The 14,976-nt window shown below is 49.4% G+C and overlaps 1 long non-coding RNA gene across 1 annotated transcript in view; it reads left to right on the forward strand.

Annotated features, from left to right (window-relative positions):
- Positions 1–14,976, forward strand: part of LOC308633023 — a 63,526-nt gene that overhangs the window by 36,393 nt on the left and 12,157 nt on the right. Inside the window, exon 3 of the long non-coding RNA XR_014018682.1 lies at positions 5,785–5,904. This is a non-coding gene — a long non-coding RNA (uncharacterized lncRNA). The remainder of the gene's footprint in view (positions 1–5,784; positions 5,905–14,976) is intronic.

Genomic DNA, 14,976 nt, shown 5'->3' on the forward strand with positions numbered 1-14,976 from the left:
GTGTGTGGTGTGTGTGTGTGTGTGTATGTGTGTGGTGTATGTGTTGTGTGTGGTGTACGTGTTGTGTGTGGTTGTCTGGTGTGTGTGTGTGGTTGTCTGGTGTGTGTGCTGTATTGTGTGTGTGGCTGGTGGCCAGGGGGCTGAGGAATGCACAGGTGGAAGCAATACTCCAAACACTACTAATCCAGGACTTGCTGTTTTGGTGTCCACAGAAGATCCCTCCTGAAATGTGGCGCTCCCTCACTCAAGTCACCCTTTGAAAGTCAGACAGCCCTTGGGAAACTGCTATCCCAGGTGTGACCTGTGGGCTCTCTGTAGCATGCCAGGTTCATCTGGGGCGCTGGGCCTCCTTGGTGGACAGTGTTTTCATCTGTGAAAGGAAGCCAGCTGTCCTGAGACAGCCCCTCTGTTGCAGGCCAGGACGATGCCCACCGTGAGGCAGGCTGTTTTGAACAGGGACAGCTGATTTGCCCTGGGTGGAGCTTCCTGCATCAGGGACAAAAGGGACTTAGGAGGGAGTCCATCCCCTGGGGCTTTCATCCACATGAGGACGCTGAAGAGGCTTGGCCACAGGACCCCGGAGTCTGGGCTGCATGTCTCCTGCCACTCCCAGAGGCCAGAGGAACCTCCCAGGAACACTCTTCATCACCCTTTCCGGACATCCTGTCTCTGTCTTGATCCCAACAGGCCATGCAGGCCGGGGCACATGTGGGCAGAAGAGACTGCTTCCAAGGTGAGCTGAAGACGCAGAGTCCTGGATTCAGATCCCACTAGCCGTAGCTCACCGAGGAGCTGCCTGACTCTGAAGCCCACCTTTGGAACACAGCAACTAGCCCACAGCAGGTGCTCATGAATGCTCTTTCCCCTTTTCATCCCACCAACCCCTGGAAACGCTCTTGTTCCACTTCCGCCCAATGCAGACCTGGGTCCCCAATGGGGAACACACTCAAGGAGAAGCTGCGCTGAGCAGCTCCAGCTACGGGAGCTCAGGATCCGCCACCTATTCTGCATATGACTGCTCTCAGAACATTATCAGTACCTAGTACACATTTTTCTAAATTATAAAGATGATACCTATGCATTGAAGTAGATTTTTTAAATATATAGGAAAATCAATGTGGAAGAAATCACTGATAAATGCAGCTTGTGGTGATGAGCACACTGTCAGCTGGTTGGCGTATTTATTCACATTTGGCGTGTGGCAGGCATGCGTGTTACAGAATTTGAATCACATGGACTGTGGATTTTGTGTGCACCTTGTTCTCTTCACTGAGGCCGTGAACTTAAATACTATGATGTGTGAAACAAATCCATAGTATTGGATGCTGAGGTTGTTTCAAACTTTTCCATGTTATACTGCAGGAACTTGAGGGAAATATGTGCTACACTTTTCTGAGAGCAATTCCTAGCAGCAGGAGTCCTGGCCCAAGGATGTCAGGATTTTGGGGGCCTTGACCTGCAGGAGCATGCTTTCTCTAGAGAGCTTAGGTCCATCTCCATGGTGGGGAGTATTTCTCAGCAACCCCTGGTAACACCCAAGTAGAAGCAAGCACACTGTGTATAGCCCATCAAATACTGGAAGGTAGTTTTCAGACTTCCCAGCTTCCCACACTCACTGGCTAAACAGCCATTTCTTTAAAATCCTGCACAGTCTACTCTCCAAGCTCCTCACTGTATCAGTCTGGGGATTACTGAATATTCTGGTTTGTAATTATGGTTTTAAAAAGGTGCCACCTGGACAGAACACAGTACACCTAGTGTGCCCTCACCCATTGTTGCGTCCTTTGCTTTGAACCCTGTTCTATTGTTGGTTTTTGTCTCAGCAGCTCACGTGAGGCTCACAGGAGCCTGTGGTGTGGGGACATTCAGAGTCCGCAATGCTCTGGTTAATTAGAGTTTCTTTCATTTGTTGCTTGTTTGGCTGGTTTTTGGAGCCCAGACCCAGGACTTCTATTTGGTGTGTGACAGTTCAATGCCACAGCTTGTTTAAATGCCAGCGAGGCCCCTGAAAGCCAGTCCTTGGTGCCTCCAGTGAGACCACATCACATGACCCTGTGGGCTCAACCTGTCCCTGTGCAGAGGTCAGGAGGAGGCCATGGGTTGTTGAGGCCTGGGCTGCCTGGCGCCATCTCGGCTGGCTGTCCACTTACAGAGGTTCTCAAAAGCAACCAGGACCTTGGCTTGAAACAACTCTGGTGGAGGGTGCAGCTGACTCCCTGAGAAGGGCTCTCAGGTGACGTTGGACAATCTGCCAGCAGCTGGGGGGTGGTGCCCTATTGGCTGGCTCCTCCGGCCAGACACAGAGGCGAGTCTGGGGGCTGCCAGGACTCCAGCCCCCTCTGCCTCCCTTTGGCCTCTTTCCCTGTGCAAATAGAATGCAATTCCTCTGTGAAGTTGGCATTTAACCTTAGTGTTATAGGCAGGCTGAGGGTTGGCAGGACCTGTGGCCAAAGGTCTATCGTACCCCCTACTCCAGCTCTGACCTGATCCCCAAAGGCTTCCTACACAGCTATGTGGCCGTCTCGGCCCCTTCACATTTCTTCTGAAATAGTCAAGCCTTGGCCACTCCCAGGTGCAGATGTGTCTTCAGGAGCCTGTCCAGATGTTGAGGGGCTCCAGGTGGGCTTGGCCCCTTGTTCGCCAGACTCCTCACCTTCTGGAAAGACTCATGGCTGAGCAGAGCCCTCAAAGGCACATGGCCTGCTGCAGAAACCCGGGCTGCTCCAGGGTCTGAGGTGACATTGCTCATGGAAAACTCTGAAATCAGCCTTTAGCCTCTAGATCTATAAGCTTCTGTATGGGGCAGGGAGAGGTAAATGTAGATGTTGGGACGGAGAAGCTGAGCTGCATAGACAGACAGCCTGTGTCCCAGGGCCTGGGCCAGTTCTAAGTGCTCTGCCGTACTTACAAATACAGGCAAAGACCTTGGCACTATGAAGGGTGTGGAGATGGAGGGACAGACGTTGGCCAGGGCTGGGGAGCCCAGACTGTAACAGTGAGACCTGGCCACTGAATGCTCTGACCCAAGGTGTTTGGGCAGCTGGAGTCCAGGGTCACAGGTAGGAAGGAACACACCTCCACGTGGCTCCCAGGGTACCCACAGTCATTACGCACCGGTTGCTGTTGGTGCCTACTTCCCACCCCAGGAAGATGGTCTTTAGTGTCTCTGGAGCCCAGGCAAGAGACCTCAACATGGTGAAGTGTTACCCTGGCTTTCCCTCCACGTTTCAGTGTTTGGATACTATAAAAGATAATGAGACTCTTATTTAATTCAAGTCAATTCAATTCCACCCCACTCAACCGTTGTCTCCCATCAACGACGTCTGTGTCTTTTATCTCAATCATCATTTTTTTTTTTGGAGGAGATAAAGCAGAAAATATAAACATACGTTAAAAATAAACCCCCTGCCTTGCTCTTCATATTTTCAACGTGTTTTCACATAACGTATTTCATTACAGACTCTAGCAGATGCTGTCATAAAAATGGTCTCAGATGTGGGATCCATGAAAACCAACTAAAAAGAACCCCTGAGAGCCGAGGGAGGAGAGCCATTCCGTTAGGCCCTGGCCCCACAGCTGCTGGGCCCCGGCAGTAGCGAGGCATTACTGGTTGTCACGATTAATCAAGGTGTTTGGAAACTTCTCTTGCTTCTTCTAAAATTCCTTTTCCCACCTTAATTTCTTCTTCCCATATTATGCTGCTTCTCAAAGAGAAAATCCATACATTTCAGGGCTGGAAGAAGCCCCGGTCATCAGTTTGGCCAGTGGTTCTCAAAGTGTGGTCCCTGTGTGGATGGTCCCATCCAGGAACTTGTTAGAATGACTCAGGCCTCACCTGATCTGCTGAGCGTGAAGCTCGGGACAGCATCCATGTTCTAACAGGCTCTCCAGGTGCTTCCAATGTGCACCTGTTTGAGGGCCAGTGATTTGAGTCAATTCCCTAATTTCAGACTAAGGTCCTGCGGGCAGAGGGTCAAGTTACACACATGGCGAGCAGCAGACTCCAAATGTAAAGCCAGTTCCCAGGCTCCTGTCCTGGGCACTTCCACCTGCCACCACCCTGCCCCTGCTGACCCCCCACAGAACAGTTCCAATCTCTGCTTCTGAGGGTGCAGAGGCCAGGCGGCTGATGGCCAGTGTCTCATAGCAACATCTCCCTGCTTGCGGGAGGCCACGTTGCCTGCAACTTAGTGGGCAGCGCCAGACTTCAGAAGTTCCAATCTGGGAGGAAATGTAAGTGCTAAAACTCAGAACACAGTAGGAGGCCACTGTCCCCGGGCCTCCTGGTCTCTCCTCTTCTGGACATGTCTGTGTGACTGGGAAAGCAGTCTCCCCTGCACCACACAGACAGCGGCCTCACCAAGGGCTCAGGGTCGTCTCTGGCCTGCCGATGTCTTTGTAGGATGGGGGGAGGTCTGCTCAAGCACAGGGTCCACAGGGGAAGGCTGCAGAAGGGGCCACTGGATCCTCGATGCCCGAATTCTTGGGATGGTTTTGAAAACAATAAAAATCACATATTCCATGTCAGCGTGAGCCTGATCAACTGCATGTTTACCAGGTAGTTATGAGGTGCCAGGCTCAGGGCCCTGTGGTCAATGAGTCACCAGGGCCTCTCTCAGGCACATTTCCACTCATGTGACGTCAGGCGTCCATCCCGGCCTCGCCCTTCCCGTCTGTTGCCCCACAGATGGGCCATGTGGAGGGTTCCTTCTCCCCAAGGAGGAACAGACAGAGGCTCAGCCACTGGTTCAAAAGGAAGGTGAGGGTGGAACCAGGCTCCCCAGAGAACTAGAGCTGCTCTCAAACAACTGGGGAGAGGAGGAGTTCAAGATGGACATGGGAGGGACATCACAGGCAGGATCTCCGGGTTTTGCAACTGTGCCACAGACTGAATGGGACTTTGGGAGGCAGGGGCTGCAGCAGGTCAGGGAGGATGGTAGAGGGGGCCAGATGCCAGGATCTAGGCTGGACGAGACTCACGTCCAGTTCACTGGGCACTGGGAGGCCCTGGAGGTGAGGGAGCCTGGTGAGGGTAAAGGGGCAGTGGGTGGTCATGGGGTAGCCAGGGAGGAGTGGCCAGGGGGAGAGCCTCTGGTGTGAGGGTGCAGACAGACACTGCCCCAGGGATTAGCCCTGGCCAGAGCCAGTTACTGCAGCTGCAGCATCTGTGGGTCTGGCCTAACGATAACTGCGGGGAACGCATTTTCTCTTTATCCCTCACAATTTTTCTAGCACCAGATAACCGAGGACCTTTCCCATTTCCATTTCATTTAATCCACGTCACCACAGCCTGGAGAACAGGTGTGGGGAACGAGGAACAGAAGTGTTTTGTGACTTGCCAGGGACCCATTGCCAGCAGGGAGCCCAGATCTCCTGTTCAAAAGCCATCACTCTTGAAAATGCCTCAGCAGGTTCTTGGTGTTCGGAGAAGCCAGAGAGTAACAGCCGGGGGAGCAGCCCAGGAGGAGCCCAAATGGCCGGCTCCCCAAAGCCAGTGCAGGAGAACGGGGAGAAAGAAGCAGAGAGTTGGCCCCTATCTCAGAGCATGCAGGCAGCTGCCCACCTTCCAGGGCAGCATCAGGGGACTTTTGTGGGGTCTGTGCTCAGAAACCTCAGTGCTGATGCTTACGGTTGAGAGGTCTGGAGAAGCCTCATGTGGATGGGTGGATAGGAAGGCCCGCAGAGGTCAACCCTCAGAGCTGCTGGGAGGACCAGACAGAGTGCAGCCAGAGGGCACCACAAGCTCCCTTCAATGATAATGACTCCTGTTTGTTCTTCCAACAGGTGTCTATGGAGTACCTGCCATGCCATGGTATAGGTGCCTGGACCTCTGCAAAGACAAGTCAAAGGTAAGCTCCCAGCAACCAAAGGACAATAACCACAGCGCAGTTGGTGCCCCAGCCTGTAAGTCCCCAGGCCATTTGTTACTCTTGGGGTCACTCCTCCTTTTAGTCCTAACACTGACCCAGTTCCTGACCTCTGGCCTCAGTTGGTGGGTGGTAAATGCTGCTTTTGAGTGGGCTCCCCCTGGAGTAGAACAATGGCCCATGGGGCCTAGACAGGTGGCGTGTTCTGTGGCCCAGGCAAAGCTGGGCCTCCTGCCTTTGCTGCTGAGAGTCACTGGTGTGGGTGGGGCTCTTCTAGGAGACCCCTCCCGCCCGCCCCTTGCAGCCAGTTAAATGACAGGCACGGGGCGGGGCTGGTGGTGAGCTCTGCTGGGATGGCGTGTCTGGGCGGCAGAGCAGCCTTCCTAACAGTTGATGCCGTTACCTCCTGGTTCCGAGAAAGGGTCTGGAGTCCCTGGGTGTTTCACCTGGCTGTTCAGCTCAGCTTGGTTTTGGTTTGGATCTTCCTGGGTCACTGATTCTCTGGGAAGACTGCCATTATGGGCCCAGCTCCTCCTCCTTAGGGCACCTGAAACAGAGTGAAACCGGAGTTAGGTCTGCCATGGACCCATGCCGTGACCTTGAGCAAGGCACTTCGCATCTTGAACTGTGAAGTGGGGGTAGAAATATCCATTCGGCCTGTGTCAGCATCAACTACCGTCACCACTGCCATCACCACCACCAACCCCCTCAGCCAAGTGGGAATCTGCCGTGTGTGGTGCTGGGCAAGCTCTTCTGGAAGTAGCCATTAATCCTCCTCAAATTCTATGGTGCCCATGTGAGCGGTACTCTTCATTGACAGTACTCTTCTTTGAGCCATGAAATTCGGTGGGGATAGGCAGAAATTTGGACCCTGCAGGTTGAAACTCTTCCTCAGCCTCCTTGCTGCTACCTGGGAAACTGGATTCCCTTTCAATTAACGTATCTGGAGAAGCACAGAGACATCTCTTCCAGTTGCCAACTCCAACTCTTTCCAGGCAAGCCCGGGAACGGCCACAGGATCGCGTCCAACGAGGCCCATACCTGGCTCTCTGTGTATCAAGTAGCGCAGGAGGGTCATGACTGGGCCTGAGAACAGGAGACAGCAGCTTGTGGAATGAGCTCAATTTGTGCACTTTCCCAGGGCCTGGGGGAGGCAAGGACAGCAACTGTGGCCTGGGAATTGCTGATGGTGGCCTGGTATCTTGGGAATGTACTCAGACGACCAGGGGATGTTTTTCTAGCCTCTCCTCCTCCTCCCCATTCCTGGGATGGTACTTTGGACCCCACCACTATTCCCAGGCACAAAGAGAAGCCTGAACCTGTTGTTTTTGAGTGGTTTTGGTGCTGATCTCATCTCACAAAGCTTTACCTCTATGGCGGTGTGTGCCTGATTCAATGTTGCTGTTCCACATGACCATTGGCCCCAGCACTTTTATGAGGGAGCTATGATGACATTTATTTTATAAATAAGGGGACTGACATTCAGAGAGGCGAAGAAATGTCCCCAGGACTGTACAGGTGGAAGGGAAATCATGAAACTGGGATCCAGATACAAGATCTGGATTCTTACCATGTTACAGGACCGTGCTCACAGAGAGTGCCATCTTGGTGGGCCCACCTTGCTTCTTCTGGACTGCACGAGGCTCTGCGCATGCTTCTGTCACCTTGGTGCATGACTCAGGCCAAGTTGCTAGGCCTCTTATGTCCCCTTACAGCACCGTGCTCATTCCAGCCAGGGCCACTGTGAGAACAAATCAAAGCAAGTGGAGAAATCCATTTTCAACTCACCAGAAATGTGTTCAGCTCCAACCACTTGCTGGTGCTTAGTACTGAAGGGGACCACGACTCAGACCCAGAACTCCAGGGACTGCAGGCTCAGGGAACCAGCAGTGTGAGCTTAGTGGCCCAGAGCTGAGGGCGTGCATCTTGAATACAGACAGGCAGGAGAGGCCGAGGAGGAAATAATCCAACACTGGCAAATATTTGGAGAAGATGGGCTTTGAAAGACCTTGAGTGGCCATTGGCAGGGTGATGAGGTACTTCTAGAAGATCGCACTGTGGGAATAACCTGGTTCCAGAGCAGGAGTGGGGATGTGAAGGGGCTGGGCCTGTTCAGGTGGGGCATCTGTCTTTCTGGGGTTGCATTTGAGGAGGGGGTGGCCAGTGTCTTAGTCTGCTTGGGACACTTTAACCAAATGTACAGGGCAGCTTATAAACAACATGTTTATTTCTCACTGTTCTAGAGGCTTTGGGAGGACCTACTTTCTGGATAACACCTTCTTGCTGTGTTCTCGAGTGATGGAAGGGCGAGGGTCCTGTGGGGCCTCTTTATGGGGCACTCATGCCATTCACAGAGCCTCTACCCTCAGGACCTAATCACCTCCCCAAAGGCGCCATCTTTCAAGGCCTTGGGGGTTAGGATGTCAACATCTAAATTTGGGGGTGCACATTCAGATGATGGCACCTGTCTTTGAAGGTTTTTCAAGCCACGGGGAAGACTTCGTCATATCTTCTCTGAGCAAGGAGAAGCTCCTGCTGATTTTGAACAGGGAAATGACTGGACACCTGGTGCTAGAGAGGGTCCTCACAGGGCTGGACCAGAGGGGCTGGGGGAACCCAGAAGAGGGCAATGAGGGGGTAAAGATACAGGCAACAGGTGATGAGGGGCTGGCCTGCGGCACTCACAGAGGGGGTGAGGAGGATGTGGGGCGTACCAGGGACAATAAGGAAGGTCACTGCACATTTCTCCAGTGGAGGAGACAGAGAGGGCTTCCTCCCACTGTAGCACAGCTGCCCCACGCCCTGGACACATGCTGCTTCCCCACACACCTGGGGGAGCCTGGCAGAAGGCACGCTGACGCCTCTATTTGCTGGCTGTCTAGCTTGGCCCAGAGACACAGAGGCCTCGCTTCCTCTGCCTTCCTGCATTTGGGTGATCTTCCTCCCAATGACTGTCATAGTCATAACTATAATAATCATAGTGGTAATAACATGATTCTGAATGGATTGAGACTCTTTTTTCTGAGGATGCTAATATGTGTGAGGTGGGGATGGGAGGGGTCCTGCAGACGCAGGATGAGGCCCAACTGGCTGGAAAACCACTCCCGGCTGTGCAGAGAGGACCTAGCCCAGAGGGATGTGTTTCCATGCTCTGGAGCACAGAATCAGGCCCAGATTAGGGCACAAGTCCCCCTCAGATGACGGAGGGCACAGTGGCCCCTGCTGCCTGGTACACGTCCACCGGACTCAGCCTGGCTGGTAGTGATGGAGAAAGATGCTTCAGAGCTTCAAACCCTTCTCACCTCTAAGGAGACTTTCCAGGGTCTCAGTGGACAGTGGCCCTCCCTTCCTGCTCCAGGCTCCCTTCTTGCTGACTACACAACTAGCCTATAACAATACACACCATCTTGCAGCATTTTATGAAGAAAATGCCTGTCTGTGTTCATTATCTCATTCAGTCCTCCCCACCACACTGAGTAGCATTAATGTTATCATTCAAGCTTGTTATGCAAACTTACATGGAGCAGATAGTATTAAATACTGTGAAAATAAGGTCTGCTTGGGGTCAGTTGGGCACCCAAACAAGGGACTCAGGGGTTAGGTGGCTAGGTCTCTATGCTGCACTCAAATTCAGGTCTTCCCCAAGTTGTGTACCTTTCCCCTGATCCACAAGGCACTGTATTATTATTATTATTATTATTATTATTATTATTATTATTACTGGGGATGGAACCAGGGCTTCGTGCATGCTAGATAAACACTCTACCACTGAAATATGTCCCAGCTCCCTGCCACCTTATTTTTTTTAACATGCAAACTACCAAATTTCAGCACGTTACTTCTTCAGGTTATGAATATTCATTTTTCTCATCCCCCAGGAAAAATCTATTAAAGGACTCTACACTTACAATTATTAGTACCCATTTATGGCAAGTTGTGTGAAAGTTTTTAAAAAACCCCGTTAGGCTTAGCAACATGGTTAGGCATACAGTCTTGTAGCTAATCAAAAAATATCTGTAAATGAGGTCTTGACTCCCAGCCTTAGCTGACTTCCTCTTAAAACAAGAGTATCTAAGCTCATCTTTAAAAGTCTTCTATACCCTTCACTTCTCAAACATTTGGAATTAAAAAAAAAATGTTTTGCAGCTGTTTTTTAAATGATGTCCAATATTTAGGGAGATTACTGATGAGTCTGTTATAAAGAGGCAACACCTGGGCCCAGTAGGGACAATTTAAAAGCTTACCCTCCTTTCCAGTGGTGTGAAGGGGGACTTCATTGCATTTAGATTCTTTAGGTAGATATGGAAGGATGAGAAGCCGGAAATGCCTCCAGGCTGACAGTTCCTCTGCATGTTCTTTGGTGGGGACCCAGACAGAGGAACTCTCTTTTGACTGTGCGCATGCTGCCACCTTCCGGTGAAACTTGGCATCTTCTGTTCTTTTTAATATTATTATTATTATTATTATTTTATTCTAATTTGTTATATATGACAGCAGAATGCATTACAATTCATATTACACATATACAGCACAATTTTTCGTACCTCTGGTTGCACACAAATTAGAGTCACACCATTCATGACTTCATACATGTAGTTAGGATAATGATGTCCATCTCATTTCACCATCTTTCCTATTTCATTTCCCTGTCCCTACCTCCCTCCCTTTTCCCTACCTATAGTTTGTCTAATCCTCCCAAGCTACTCCCCCAACCCCATTATAAATCAGCATCCTTATATCAGAGAAATCCTTATGTCAGAGAAAACATTCAGCATTTGTTTTTTGGGGACCGGCTAACTTCACTTACCATTATATTCTCAGCTCCATCCATTTACCTGCAAATGCCATGATTTTATTCTCTTTTAATGCTGAATAGTGTGTGTGTGTGTGGGGGGAGGGGGGTGTCACAGTTTCTTTAACTGTTCATCAACTGAAGGACATCTATGTTGGTCCTACAGTTTAGCTATTGTAAATTGTGCTGCTATAAACGTTGATATAGCTGCGTCCCTGTAGTATGCTGTTTTTAAGTCCTTTGGGTATAGACCGAGGAGAGGGATAGCTGGGTCAAATAGTGGTTCCATTCCAAGTTTTCCAAAGAATCTCCATGCTGCTTTCCATTTTGGCTGCACCAATTTGCAAGTCCCACCAGCAATGTATGAGTGTACTTTTTTCCTCACATCCTCGCCAACACTTATTGTTATGTCTTCAAAATAGCTGCCATTCTGACTGGAGTTTGATGAACTCTTAGAGTAGTTGTGATTTGCATTTCTCTAATTGCTAGAGATGTTGAACATTTTTTCACATATTTGTTGATTAATTGTATATCATCTTCTGAGAAGAGTCGGTTTAATTTGTTGGCCCATTTATTGATTGGGTTATTTGTTTTTTTGGTGTTAATATTTTTGAGTTCTTAATATATCCTAGAGATTAGTGCTTTATCTGATGTGCATGTGGGAAAAATTTGCTCCCCAAATCTAGGCTCTCTATTCACTTCACTGATTGTTTCTTTGAAGAAGCTTTTTAGTTTGAATCCATCACATTTATTGATTCTGGATTTTAATTCTTGTGCTATAGAAGTCTTATTAAGGAAGTTGGGGCCTAATCAGACATGATGGAGATTTGGGCCTACTTTTTATTCTAAAAGGCACAGTGTCTCTGGTTTAATTCCTAGGTCCTTGATCCATTTTGAGTTGAGTTTTGTGCATGGTGAGAGATAGGGGTTTAATTTCATTTTGTTGCATATGGATTTCCAGTTCTCCCAGCACTATTTGTTGAAGAGGCTATCTTTTCTCCAATGCATGTTTTTGGCCCCTTTGTCTAATATAAGATAACTGTAGTTATATGTAGCTTGTTTCTGTGTCCTCTATTCTATAGAGGACATTGTTCTACCAGTCTGTTTTGGTGCCAATACCATTTTGTTTTTGTTACTATTGCTCTATAGCATAGTTTAAGGTCTGGTATAGTGATGCCACCTACTTCACTCTTCTTGTTAAAGATTGCTTTAGCTATTCTGGGTCTCTTATTTTTCTAGATGAGAAATAGATCTTCTGGTCTTTTCTATTCACTTAGTGAACAGAGGTTCTACTTCCGGATCCCATATGCTGGGGATACAAGTGAAATTTTGGGGGTGGGTGGGTGGGAAGTGATATGAAAAATAAGTACCTACACACAGAAAAAGGCAAGATAACTTCCTTACCTAGTGCTAAATGTTATGAAAATAAAGCATGAAGCACAAATAAAGCAAAATAATTCACTGGAGCAACTGCTGAGGAAACACTTCAGCCAGGTGTCACTGAAGGCCTCCTGAGAATGGTGTTTAATCCCAGAACTGACCAAGGAGTGGGAATCAGGCCCCAGATAGGAGGTCCCCAGGAGCAGGGGGATGGGAGGGAGCCCCTAGGCTACAATAGGAGAGACGTTCAAGACATGCAGAGCCTTCTAGAACATTCCATGTACAGTGGAATCCACTGGAAGATTTTAGTCTTAAACGTTCTTTGAGACTTTGTGTCTGGACTTTTCACTAAATTCTTCATGCAGGTGCAAGGAGTCATGATGATAGAGCCCCAGAAACTAAACACTCACACTGCCTAGCTGCACGTTTGGGTCACCTGGGGAATTTATGAAATCCTGGTGCCTGAGCAACTCAATCCTAATTGTGGATGGGGTCCAGAACTAGTATTTGGTCCAATATTTGTGAGTGATTTAGTGCACCACCAGAGCTGAGGACTGCCAAGCTGGTGGGAAACGTGGCCTCAGCTGAGGGTGGTCAGCGAGAGCCTGACTCTCAGGGCGAGGGTTCCAGAAATCCCGGGGTAGTACGAGAGCGCTAATTTGGGGGTGGGCGGACTGACTTTTGCTCTGGTGGGCTGTGAAGGGAGAAGGAGAAAGCAGACTGCAAAGTGCTGGGTATTATGAGAAAGAGCTGGCTGGGTTTGAAAAGCGACACACGGGAAGGAACACAGAACTGTTTTTATTACTTTGGAGGAAAAGGAGTACAGAAAAGGTGAAGAGGGGAGTCAGGGTGGAGGCCTGATCTGCGGAGGCGGATCTGGAGCATTGGGAGGCTCACTCTGGTGGCCCCTCATGGACCTGTCCTGCCTTCAGGCATCCCACTCTACGTGGCCTCTTAGCTACCTCTCTTCCAGAAGCTTCCAGGAGAAGCAGCTGCCTACACCCCGAGGCCAAGGGAGAGGCTCCTGCGTCTCGCCAGCTGCCTTCCATGGGCACCCCCTGGCAGGTGCCAGGCTTCCTGTGGGTGAATCTGCACGGCAAATCCAACCCCAAACCGCTCAGGTCAGAGGGAATTTATAGGCTCAAATGACAGAAGAGTTTAGGGGTGTGGTTTCTGGTGGTCTAGTTCCTGAAGCCAATCGCTGTGGGAGGGGAATACAAGGGCTCTGATTGGTCGAACCAGAGTCACATTGGACCAATGAGAGCAGTGGCTGGTGTGGCGGGGGGTGTCATACAAAGAGAAGAGCTCAACCCAGAGACAGCGGCAGTTCACCAGAAGACAGTCATCACGTACTGTAACACCCAAGTGAGGGCCAAGGGTGCTGGCGTGACCCAAGCCAGCCAACATGCCCTGCGAGGTCTCCTAATACCCAGGAAGAGCGCAGAGCTGACCATCTTCCTTGTCCCGTTAGTGGATTTGAGTAGCTGTGGGTTGAGCTTGAAGATTTCGAGGAGCACCGTGGCCACCGCCTCAGGTTGGTTGAGGGACGGCCAACGATGCTTGTTGTAGGGTGCAGGTGACCCAACTTCTCCAGTGACACGCATACTGGAAAATGCCTGGCTGTCTCGCTTGCTTCCCCCTCGAAGCCTCCTCCTCCAGGTGAGTCCTTGCTCCAAGGTAGGGCCATCCTAGTGACAAGGAGTAAAAGGTGATTTGTAGACATTTCTTTTTTCCCCCTTCAACATGGATTTTCTTTTCCAGAGCAGTTTTACATTCAGCAAATTTGAGCAAAGAGTACAGAGTTCCCACAGGATCCCTGCCCGTGCCCCACCAACTCTCCCACAGGAGGTTACGTTTGTTAGGATTGATGAACCTACAGCGACGCACTGTTACCACCCAAAGTTCATGGTTCGCATTACAGTCCATGACGGTGGGCACTCTGAGGGCTTGGGTAGACCCAGGATGGCAGGCATCACTATTATAGTATCACAAAAGAGTGGTTTCCACTGCCCTCAAAATCCTCTGTGCCCTTTTTACGCTGTCTGTTCCTCCAGAGGGCTCTCCCCTTTCCCTCTGGCAACCATTGGAACTTTTTTTTTTTTTTTTAACTGTCTCCATAGTTTTGCCTTTTAGTTGAAATGCAGTATATAGTCTTAAGATTTGCTTCATTCACTTAACAATGTGCACTTAAACTTCATCCACCTCTTTTTGTGGCCTCTTTTTAGTACTAAGGAATATTTTATTGTCTAGATGAACCACAGTTTACTTATCCTGAGGACATCTTGTTAGCTTTCAAGTTTTGGCAATTATGAATAAAGTTGTGATCATCATTTGCAGGTTTTTAACCCCTCTAGGTCAATACCAAAGAATGCAATTGCTGGATTGTACAGTAAGAATATGTTTAGTTTTGTAAGAAACTGCCCAACCGCCTGTCTACTAGTTTGCAGTTTGCCCCAGGAATTAATACAAGAGAGTTCTGGCTGCTCCACAGCTCCATCAGTACTTTGTACTGTCAGCGTTCTGGGTTTTGACCATTCTAATAGGTGCCCAGTGATGTCTCTTTATTGTTTTAATTTGTAATTCTCTGATGACATCTGATGTGGAGCAACTTTTAATATGCTTGTTTGCCATTTTTAGTGAGTTATCTGATCAGGCCTTTGACCCACAGGCTGCACCAAAAGGTTTGTTTTCTTACCAAGTTCATTTTAAGAATTCTCTGTATATTCTGAGTAGCAATCCTTTATTAAAATGTCTTTTGCAAAGTTTTCTCAATCTGTGGCTTGTCTTCATTCTCTTGAAGCAGACAGTTGAGCTAGTGCCTTTCTCTTGGTCCTAAACAGTAGAAATCTTTGTCTCCAGGGCTAGAGTGATGGCCATGTGGTGCGAACACCAATGGAGAGCCCTGGCACTGGACTGGCTAATGGTGGGTTTTTATTG

Source organism: Spermophilus citellus (assembly GCF_964194105.1).
Source record: "Spermophilus citellus genome assembly, chromosome: 13".
Taxonomy (NCBI): Eukaryota; Metazoa; Chordata; class Mammalia; order Rodentia; family Sciuridae; genus Spermophilus; species Spermophilus citellus.